General features: G+C 42.6%; 2 non-coding genes across 2 annotated transcripts; both read left to right on the top strand.

The window, feature by feature from the left end:
* The first annotated feature begins 9,181 nt into the window (after positions 1-9,181).
* Trnar-ucu lies at positions 9,182-9,254 on the top strand. The gene has a single exon. It is a non-coding gene; the product is annotated as a tRNA-Arg (tRNA).
* A 1,227-nt stretch (positions 9,255-10,481) lies between these two features.
* On the top strand, positions 10,482-10,554 carry Trnar-ucu. Its single transcript has one exon. It is a non-coding gene; the product is annotated as a tRNA-Arg (tRNA).
* The last annotated feature ends 306 nt before the right edge of the window (positions 10,555-10,860 follow it).

Below are 10,860 nucleotides of genomic sequence, written 5' to 3'. Positions count from 1 at the left end.
ATATACCGGTGACGATACTCTATCGACGTGATAAAAGTTTTATCCAAAGATGAAAAATGACGCTGTCACTTGGTTACTGGGCCACTATCAAACTCGGCAACGACAATCATGTCGAATTCAGAGTGCATATGGACATAAAATTTTCGAAAATTAGTAAATATAATTTTTGTGACGGCTCCCTAACCCGAGGCCGTTGGCGCTACTTTTGGGGCAGCCACCACAAATTGTATAAAGCGTGGGTAGTGACCAGGATGTAGCTATGTCTGTTGGCCGAAAAATAATTAATGACAAGAATTGCGCCAGCTAGAATGAAGAGATAACTTATCTTTATTTCTGACGAAACGTACACCAGCAATACAAGTCCAAGTAATATCCAAGAGTAATCCTTGCACTGAGCCTAGTCGAATACAATAGCAAATATCACACTGCAATGCCTCCGCTATAAACTCCACGAAAGGCTAGCAATAGACAATCGACAACAGACTGTCCGTCTCGGGGCCAGCGCTCCTCCTTACATGCAAAAGGCAGAGGGCGCTGCGGACCCGCGACCTCCTCCTCCGTCGGCGGTAACGCCCTGAGACGCCGACGGCCGCGACAGGAACTGTGGCCAGCGAGGTCACGGTCAGGGCGCGCGTGCACGAGTTTCTTGGTTGGTTGGGTCCGTGGATACAACAATAAGAATCATGGAAAGATATTCGGAAATATGCTAAAAATCGTATTTAACGGAATGAGGTTGGGTAGGGTACTCTGGTGTACGGGGGTAGCTTCGGGTCGCGGGGCATCAGTAGTGCCGCGAAGAGGCCCCACTGCTTCTGCGTCGCGTCACGACTCCTCCCCTAGCACCCTGGTAATTCGCCTAAGTCACTGCAAGTTGATCATCTGGAAAATTCTTGTTTTCAAGAAGGGAAGCATAATTTATTTTTCAGTCTTATTTACAACGAAGTTATCAGCGTTACCCAAAGAAGAGGATTTTAGATTTTCTAATAACTTCTGAATTTAATTTCTTAAAAGATAATAGTTTATTTATGAAGGAGGCTGATATTAGGTCTCTAGTCGAGAACACAATTTTGATAACAAGAAACAAAACATTAAGTGGCAGACCGCTGTACTACTAAACCAGAAGTTGTGCGTTCGATCCTCAGAGGAGGAAAATGTATTTTGAATCAGGAATTTTTGCCGTGGCCCTTTCGAAAATAACGGCTAAGGGTAAGAAAAATTAGCAATGCGCGTGGTATAAAAAAATACTCTCACATGTGAATACTGCGATTGGTGATACTAAAGTAGGGCCCAGAGCGCGCTGATTTTGTTAATCTTCACAGAATGCCCATATCCAATACTTAGTTCTTGTAATATATTTTTTTTCATTTAATAGCGAGTGTCGTGAATGTCGGCGGAGGTGGCGCCGCCACCGCTTCGGCATTAGCGTCAACCCGCCATTCTATCACATGCAGTGAGGTACATCTGCAGCCGATTACGAAGGCACTAAGTATTTGGTGCTGATTTGCAAACTTAGTGTCTCAAGTGACTGAATGCAACATATAGACGCGACACAGCAAGAAGTAGTGTCGCATTTTTAGCAGCGAATTTCGAGATGAAAACAAAAGGTAAGAAAATCAGAATAAAACAGGATAGCGCGTTGGACTTCTAATCCAAAGGTCGTGGTTTCGATCCCCACAAGCGGTGGTCAACTTTTAAAAGTGGGTACTAAGCACAACAATGGTGTTGGAACATGGGTAACCACCAGCGTGCTCAAAAGGTAGCAGTAGTTGTGGGCTCACTTCTACGGTAGTTTGTTTACATTACACATGCTAGTAAACTTCTCAATAACCAGTTATGCTGCAAGCTATTGTATGTCAGAATGGTAGAAATGATATCATACGTTCACCTACCTTTTGAGAGGTGCTTGTTAGTATCCATCTTTTGATATGCAGCTCCTTGTATTGGCCGTGTTTACAGTTAAAAATTTTTGGATGTGAGGCCGCCAGTTATGCAAAACACCGTTTTTCTCAGTTCCCAAGCATGTTTCGGCACTACTGTGCCATCATCAGTGGGTTTTCGTTTTTTTTATTTATTCTGCAATGTGAACATGTTGTTAAATGACTATACAATTATGTGCATTTTTACTTCAAACAGCAGATCATTTCTTTTTGTATATACCTTTACATTTGGTGTACATGAATTTTCTGGATCACTTTTGTGTTAATTACTACAGGTAGCTTTTTCTTTATGAGACAAATTGTCTCTCCTTCGAGGGGCTATGCGTGGCAATCAGAATGTCACCGCTCGGTACTGCAATGGCGGCACATGCACGCTGCCCTCAATTCTCCGTACAGGTAACACACTATCTGTGCCACGACGTACCGTGGGAGAGTAACAATGGGAGCAACTTTCAGTGCCAACGTAAGTGACTGATCGCACAGTATTTCCAGTGCGGCATCTCACACTCTGTGGTCGATGCCGTTCTGAAGAGAGCAGTTCGCTTTCATCTTACAGCAAGGCACTTAAATGAATCTCATAGTAGCGACGTGTTGCTATGATTGCATGGAATATTTCTGGCGATACATATGTGTGAGAATAAGTGGGTATATGGCAAATAGAGCGATTCAGCTCTGTATCCCGTCTGTTGCATAAATAATGATTTTTTTTCCGCCCATTTGCTTCAGAAAATAAGAAAGTTGGCCTAACAAGTAGAATGCATACAGAAGTGTTGTGAAAGGGTGCGAATGACTATGACTGAACTAAAAAGCAACTTGAAAGACAGGTGTCAATTGATATGTTTACGGATTTATTTACATTGCCGCAGAACATCGGCACAGCGTCCCTTTGGAGTATTTCCACTTGAGACGCGGGGCAGTGAAGACCTCTTTACTGCTTCGCTCTGCTAGTGGTGTTTACTTGTTTGTGTTTGCCGTGTGTTCACGTCTTCGTGCAAGTGACCATTGCTAGTGGATCAATGGTTTTGCCGATTAGGTCTGTACAACCGAATTTCCTCGAGGGTCATAACTGGATTGTGTATGTTGTTGGTATAACGGCTGACCAAGTTCATACAGCTTATTATGACTTGAAACAGTACTGTTCTATGTAAAGCTTCTGAATCTTGTTGTCATGGAGCGTTTCCTGATGAAGTTTGGAGGACGAATCGAGTTCCTTCACCGTGACGGGGCTGTAACTATAGTTACAATGTCTAATGCTGGCGTTGAATATAAGAGTTTCAGTGTGTTGAAAACTGGTTCCTCAAGGATGTCTTGTCGAAATATGGTGACGTCAGAAGTATCTGAAATGAAGTGTGGTCCAGCCAGCGCAGGCTGCAGTGTTATAGCAGAGTTAGAGCTGTTGAGATGCAGGTAAGATGAACGTTCCGTCTCATCTAATGGTATGTGGATATAAAGCTAAGATACCTTATTCTGGTCAGGTTTTAACGTGCCACGTCTGTAACTAAAGTGGTCATTTCAGGAAGGGTTGTCCACGTCGCCTGTTTGTTTTGAAAAACAATTTGCAGCAAAGTCGCAAGCTCACGTTACGTGATGTTGTAATGACGGAACAGATCTACCACATTATTTCCGGTGCCAGCCCCGCAGTTACCGGTGAAGCCCTAACCGAGACCGTGCACCTAAAAAAAGAAAACGAATCGGAATCTTTGCAGCACCCATTGTCTGCTTAGAAAGTCTAGCCCATGAATCTCCTCGGCAACTAGAGGAAATGGAAACAACCATAGCCACAGGATGAGCGCAGTCGACTGATAGCAAGTGTTGCTGTCTCAGTTCCACAATCTGGTGACAACTTCGGTCCTGAAATATCGATCGTTGAATCCATTACTGCGACAGGAGAAACAGAGTTCGATAACAGCGGGACTGAGGAAGCCATTATCAAACATCACCCAAACGGTGAATGTGCAGCGGCACCTCCTAAACAATAGGAGGCAGCTGGAAATCGCAAAGAATCGTCAGACACCACTTCTGTCGAATCGATTTCATTACAACAGAATGCAGATTTGAAAGCTCAAGTAACGCAAAGTGATTCTCAGCTCTCCCGAATTAAACATTAACCGAACCCTAACCCTCCTCCCTCCCCCACCCGAGAAGTCAAGCGTAAACGAAGACTTCCAAACAAGAGATTACTTTACAGAAAACTATGGAAAGAACCAACTCTGTTCACAGTTCCGATGTCAACTATGTAAAACATGTTGTCGAACCCATCAGTCAGACAGACGAATCCGATAAACCTCTGGGTTCCTCACTAACAACAGACAGGTTGTACGAAAGTGATGTTGACATTAACTTACAGCACTGTTTAGTTGGGTTTTTCTGCCTGCAGCAGAATGTCTAGTACAAATTCCCTGTGTTATCATATTATGTCCATATGTTGTCTCAAGCCGTGTTACAGGCTTATACGATAACTTCATTATACATAAATAAGATTCGTTCTGGCGTGAAAACCGCAGCTCTAAAACAATTCTGCACCTCTTATAAGAGGTGACAATGTCGAACTTCGCCGTACCTGGTTACGTCAGAATAATTAATTTTGCAGCTGAAATTTGAGCAAACACGACACTTTTAGTACGGGCAGGTATTCCCGTTAGTGTTGTAGAAATCTCGGAATCTGGACGCGGCATAGAAGTAACCCTGGTGGATGACACGATCATTAACCTGTATGCACCCGATCGAAATTCGCATAATTCTAACAGATCCAGATTTCTTTAAGGAAGACATAATTTATTTACTTAAGAAAGACGCTAAAAACTGATAATAGGAGGCGGTTTAAATTGTTTGTCGAGTCCCAAACATCAGGCCCCCAACTTTAATTCCTCACATGAACTGAGTCGTCTTGTTAAAGCACTGACGCTCACATATGCTACGAAAGTGAAGTGACCGACACTCGTCAGACACACCTAAGAATGCAGCAATTCCTTCAGTATAATCGATAGAATCTGTGTGTTAGAGAACCTTGAGACACAACTCTTAAACGTAGACATCATTCCAGCAAGCTTTTCCGATCACAGCCGCATCACTGCTTGTAACAATTTAGACCGACAGACAACTCGTTGGTTTTGGAAGCAGTGTTTTATGAACGTTGCTGTCTTAGCGGAGAAGGAATTAGAAGATGCACTCACTCGTGCGTGGGACCTGTGTCTGCGCTCTCTTACGAACTATCACAGTGTTTTAGAATGGTGGACTCTCAGGACGATGCTGAAATTACGCAAAATAATGAAATATTTTAGTATAGAGCGAAATGAGGAAGTCAGAAGGTCAACGGAATTTTATTGCAGTGTTTGAAGAGGGTTATTTGATCAGGTAGATGGAATTATACAGGAGATTAAAAAGATCAAGGCCAAGCTAATGAAAATGAAGGAACCAGAACTGGAAGGACTCAAAATAAAATTAAAAGCAAACTCGATCAGTGAGGACGAATCAGCGTCTTTACACAAAGTAATTAAACACAGCAGAAACCGAAGAAGGACTCTCATGGAGGAACTTAAACTGGTAGACGGTGCCACCCTCGCCACACATTACGATACAATTCGAGAAATATTCAGGGATTATAGCGACGTGTATGAATCAGATAAAACGCACGAAGAACATTATGATGAATTGCTTGGCACGATGACCTCTAAAATAAATAGAGAAGACAATGATCAACCCTATCCCATTTTCTCTTACAAAGAAGTATTAGACAACATCCGCGATTCTCTCACAGAAAAAAAGGTCACCTGCTCCCGATGGTCTTCCTATCGAGTTTTACAAACGATACTAGGGTTTGATAGAAGACAAGATAACTCAAATTGAGAACGAAGTGTTGCAGGGACAACGTATACCCACAGAATTCAAAGAATGTAAAATGTACTGATCACAGAAAACAGAAGATGTAGGAAAATAAACAATCTTCGGCCAATTTCTCTATTGAACTCCGACTACAAAATTATTGCACGAATAATAAATAGCAATATCATAAGACTCACAGAAAAAATAATCTGGCACCATGAAACATGGACCTTTGGAAGGACAATACTCCAAACCACAGCCCATTAAAGGGACATAATTGCCTTAACGTTGCAGCAATATTAACTGAGGTCTCATTTTTGTCGATTTTTATATATCCGGTCGACCAAAAGTACCTCCTCGAAACAATGAGAAGAATGGGGTTCTTGTCAGGAAATACAGATATCATCAGAAACGTTGCCACAAAAATGTCTGCTAAAGTTTCTGTCAACGGCCAACTAACAACACAGATAAAAATTGAAAGAGGGGTGTCTCAAGACAGTCCCTAGTCGACGTTACTTTTTGTCGTCTCTGTGGAGCCTTTTTAAGACAACTGCAACACTAACTGACAGGCATTGCAGTATCTGGGACGAACTCTATGGTTGGCGCCTATACGAATGACGCATGGATAATAGTCCGAAACGTGGAGTCCAGAGGCAGAACTAAATAAATACTTTCAGCATCAGGTGCAAGGATCAATGAAACTAAAAGCAAAATTTTAAATATAAGAGGACTGCTATACATTATACTCCAATGGACTCAAAAAGTTACGGAACACAAGGCTCTTGGAATGGTGCTGACTGCCCTCCCTTTACAGATGACAGCCAAAAATTTGCGGAAGGTAACTCACAACATTCAGGGAGCACGGCATTAACATTTAGGCCCCACTCACGGGAACTACCGTTCATTGACATCAAAAGTAAGGCAACTTTGCTGTATGTGAAAGCTATGTCCACTTTTATACCCAGTCACCCTGAGAGTCTTTGAGCGAAATTATTCAACGCAGTTAAGCCAGGAAGTACAGATTCGCTAATAAATGTGCAAAATATAAGCTTTCAATTAAAACATATGTGGGTGTATTACACTGAAAGAAGGTATCTGAGAAATAAACTAAACCGACACAGGAATTAAATACAAAGGATATTTTAGCATATATCAAAACACATGAAGGACGGAACAAAATTGGATTAAAATACACTGGCGTCAATTGGTGTGCACTCTGGAATAATATTAACTGCAGTGCCATTCATCCATGACTACATCAGCACTGTACAAGGCGGTTAAAACCATTTTCAGCACAAATGAAAGACTTCATTAAACCGGACTGTGTTAAACAGACGTTTGCCTTCGTTATCACCTCGTCGACACTTTTCCGCACAGGTTTACGTGGGGAGATCGTGTCCACCCTTGGATTTAAATTGGATAATATATAGAGTCCCCTTCTAGAACCTCTGCAGATATGGTCGACACAGAAAAAAACTGTACAGTCAGATGAAACGTACTACCTAAAATCGAAAAATAATGCTGTTATGTGGTTAACAGAGCACTATACTGGTTAATTTTCCCCTAACATCAGTGGAGACGGTATTACAGATTTCGAGGTCTACATAGAAATGGAATGTGTAAAAACGGACCATTAAGCACACCAAGCAAAAAAGTTCAGCAAAGCACCTAAAATAATTTTAAAAATATGGAGATAGGCAATGAAACACCTTTCAAAACTGTTCCTGGAAACGGAAATAACTTCCCATTCGCTCTAGCATCAATGTAAATGCTCTCACCTTCAGATGAACGCGTATGCAACACCTTAAACGCCTTGAGGCATCGTCGGCGAATACTAAGGCTGCGTCATTTGCGAGCACAACGGCACACAAATCACAAATTCCCAATTACGAAAGAAATAGAAGAGATAAACTAGCGCCACCAAAACGCTAAAGTTATTGTGACATCAGTTCCCTGCTGAACGATGTTTACCTTACACATGTAAGTAAATTTCTCGCAATCCAGTTATCAATGACGCTGTTATATGTACATGATGTAAAAACTGTACCATCTTTTCACGTACCTGTTCTAGGAAACTACCTTACAGTATCCGGTTTCGACCTACAGAAAGAAATATAGCAACAGAACCCACATTCTGGAAAGAAATCAATCCGACGAATAGTGAAATAACTTTAAATTACTTCAGGAATCAATTTCTGTAACCCCAATCCTCAGCTTTAAAACCTTTCAGTCCATGAACAGAGGGTTACGCTTTTCTCAGGACCAATGTGACAAAAAAGCAGACATTTTCACAACCACATATTCTACTATGGTTCCGCAACTGTTTCCGTTAAGCAATGGCAAAATGGTTCAAATGGCTCTGAGCACTATGGGACTCAACTGCTGAGGTCATTAGTCCCCTAGAACTTAGAACTAGTTAAACCTAACTAACCTAAGGACATCACAAACATCCATGCCCGAGGCAGGATTCGAACCAGCGACCGTAGCGGTCCTGCGGTTCCAGACTGCAGCGCCTTTAACCGCACGGCCACTTCCGCCAGCAGCAATGGCAACCTATATCACTAGATCTACTATGGTTCCGCAACTGTTTCCGTTAAGCAATGGCAGCCTATATCACTAGAAATGGCAACACTTTTCGTTTCAGCATTGCAATATAAGTATTTCACTAAAATTTCGGAGCATGAGGCTGGCTGATAGCGTTCGTTCACAAGTGGGGCGCCGGGATTCGACTCGCGCCATCCGGGTTCGCAGACTCGGTGCTCCACTTATGCGACTTGTCCCGACTTAGCTCGACTGACGCTCCGCTGACGCTTGCAGAAAACTACATTAAGTATGATTCCCGCCTATAACTGACGGCGAGAGAGATGCATCATCTGTCCACGTCTCATCGAAACACACTGTCACCAAGCAATGGCTGACGCTTCGAGGACGGCATGAAATTGACAGGGAGGTGATGCAGCTAACGTTCCTGGCAAATGTGCTAACAGGGCACACACGTCCGTTGGAGTGTATACATATGATGGGGACCGGCTGTGACACAGCAGTCAACCAAAGTCAAAAAATGTGACTAATCATACAGTGTTTCCAGTGTGTCGTTTACCACTTTGTGAGTGGATGCTGTTCTAAAGAGCGTAATTCCCATTTATCTGTAAGCAGCGCACGTGAGCGAATCTAATAGCAGGACTGTGTTACTACGATTGTACAGAGCAACTCTGTCAATACGCAGGTGTTTCAATCAGTAGGGCCATGGTAAACAGAGCGATTCGGAGTGATGTATCGTGTCTGTTACATAAATAATGAGTCTTTGATGTAATTGCTTCAGAGAAATATGAAAGTAAGCCTATCAGAAAAGTAACGCGAGACATGTAGCACGGGTCATGTCTTGCAGAATCTCTTACATCTGAGCCCGTCACTTGCACAGCGTCCCTTTGGCGCAGAGGATAGCGCGTTGGACTTCTAATCCAAAGGTCGTGGGTTCGATCCCCACAAGGGACGGGCAATTTTTAAAAACATGTGCCAATCACGAGATGGGTATTGACATATGGGTAACCACAAGCGTCTTCAAAAGGTGAAAATTGTTGTGACCTCAGTTCTATGCTTAAATATGTCAACCTTACACATACAAGCAAAATTCTCGTAGATCTGTTATCCATGACGCTGTTATGTGTAAATGCTGTAAAAACGGAACCATATCTTCACGTGCCTGTTCACGCAAATTTTCTTTCAATACCCAATTTTTACCTACAGATAGAAATATAGCAATAGAACGCACATTTTGTACAGAAACAAATACAATGAAGAGTGAAATAATTTTGTATTACTTCACGAGTCAATGTATGTAATCCCAGTCATGATCTTTAATTCTTCCAGCCCAAGCTGAGAGGGTTTCAGTTTTCTCGGCCACAAGTGAGAAAAGTAGACTGTTTCACAACAAGATATAGTACTATGGTTCCTTAACTGTTCCCATTAAACAATGGCACTCTGTATCTATAGAAACGGCGGCAATATTCGCTTCAGCGCAGGGGGCTTTTGCTGGGGACTGTCAGGAGGGGACTTGCTGGATGCATGAAGGGAGAAGACCAGACAGAGACGTCTGACGCTCCGCTGACGCTTGCAGAAAACTACATTAAGTATGATTCCCGCCTATAACTGACGGCGAGAGAGATGCATCATCTGTCCACGTCTCATCGAAACACACTGTCACCAAGCAATGGCTGACGCTTCGAGGACGGCATGAAATTGACAGGGAGGTGATGCAGCTAACGTTCCTGGCAAATGTGCTAACAGGGCACACACGTCCGTTGGAGTGTATACATATGATGGGGACCGGCTGTGACACAGCAGTCAACCAAAGTCAAAAAATGTGACTAATCATACAGTGTTTCCAGTGTGTCGTTTACCACTTTGTGAGTGGATGCTGTTCTAAAGAGCGTAATTCCCATTTATCTGTAAGCAGCGCACGTGAGCGAATCTAATAGCAGGACTGTGTTACTACGATTGTACAGAGCAACTCTGTCAATACGCAGGTGTTTCAATCAGTAGGGCCATGGTAAACAGAGCGATTCGGAGTGATGTATCGTGTCTGTTACATAAATAATGAGTCTTTGATGTAATTGCTTCAGAGAAATATGAAAGTAAGCCTATCAGAAAAGTAACGCGAGACATGTAGCACGGGTCATGTCTTGCAGAATCTCTTACATCTGAGCCCGTCACTTGCACAGCGTCCCTTTGGCGCAGAGGATAGCGCGTTGGACTTCTAATCCAAAGGTCGTGGGTTCGATCCCCACAAGGGACGGGCAATTTTTAAAAACATGTGCCAATCACGAGATGGGTATTGACATATGGGTAACCACAAGCGTCTTCAAAAGGTGAAAATTGTTGTGACCTCAGTTCTATGCTTAAATATGTCAACCTTACACATACAAGCAAAATTCTCGTAGATCTGTTATCCATGACGCTGTTATGTGTAAATGCTGTAAAAACGGAACCATATCTTCACGTGCCTGTTCACGCAAATTTTCTTTCAATACCCAATTTTTACCTACAGATAGAAATATAGCAATAGAACGCACATTTTGTACAGAAACAAATACAATGAAGA

The sequence above is a fragment of the Schistocerca americana genome, chromosome 1, assembly GCF_021461395.2.
Source record: "Schistocerca americana isolate TAMUIC-IGC-003095 chromosome 1, iqSchAmer2.1, whole genome shotgun sequence".
Classification (NCBI taxonomy): Eukaryota; Metazoa; Arthropoda; class Insecta; order Orthoptera; family Acrididae; genus Schistocerca; species Schistocerca americana.
Note: the sequence above shows the minus strand (reverse complement) of the source record. Positions and strands in the feature narration are given on the sequence as shown.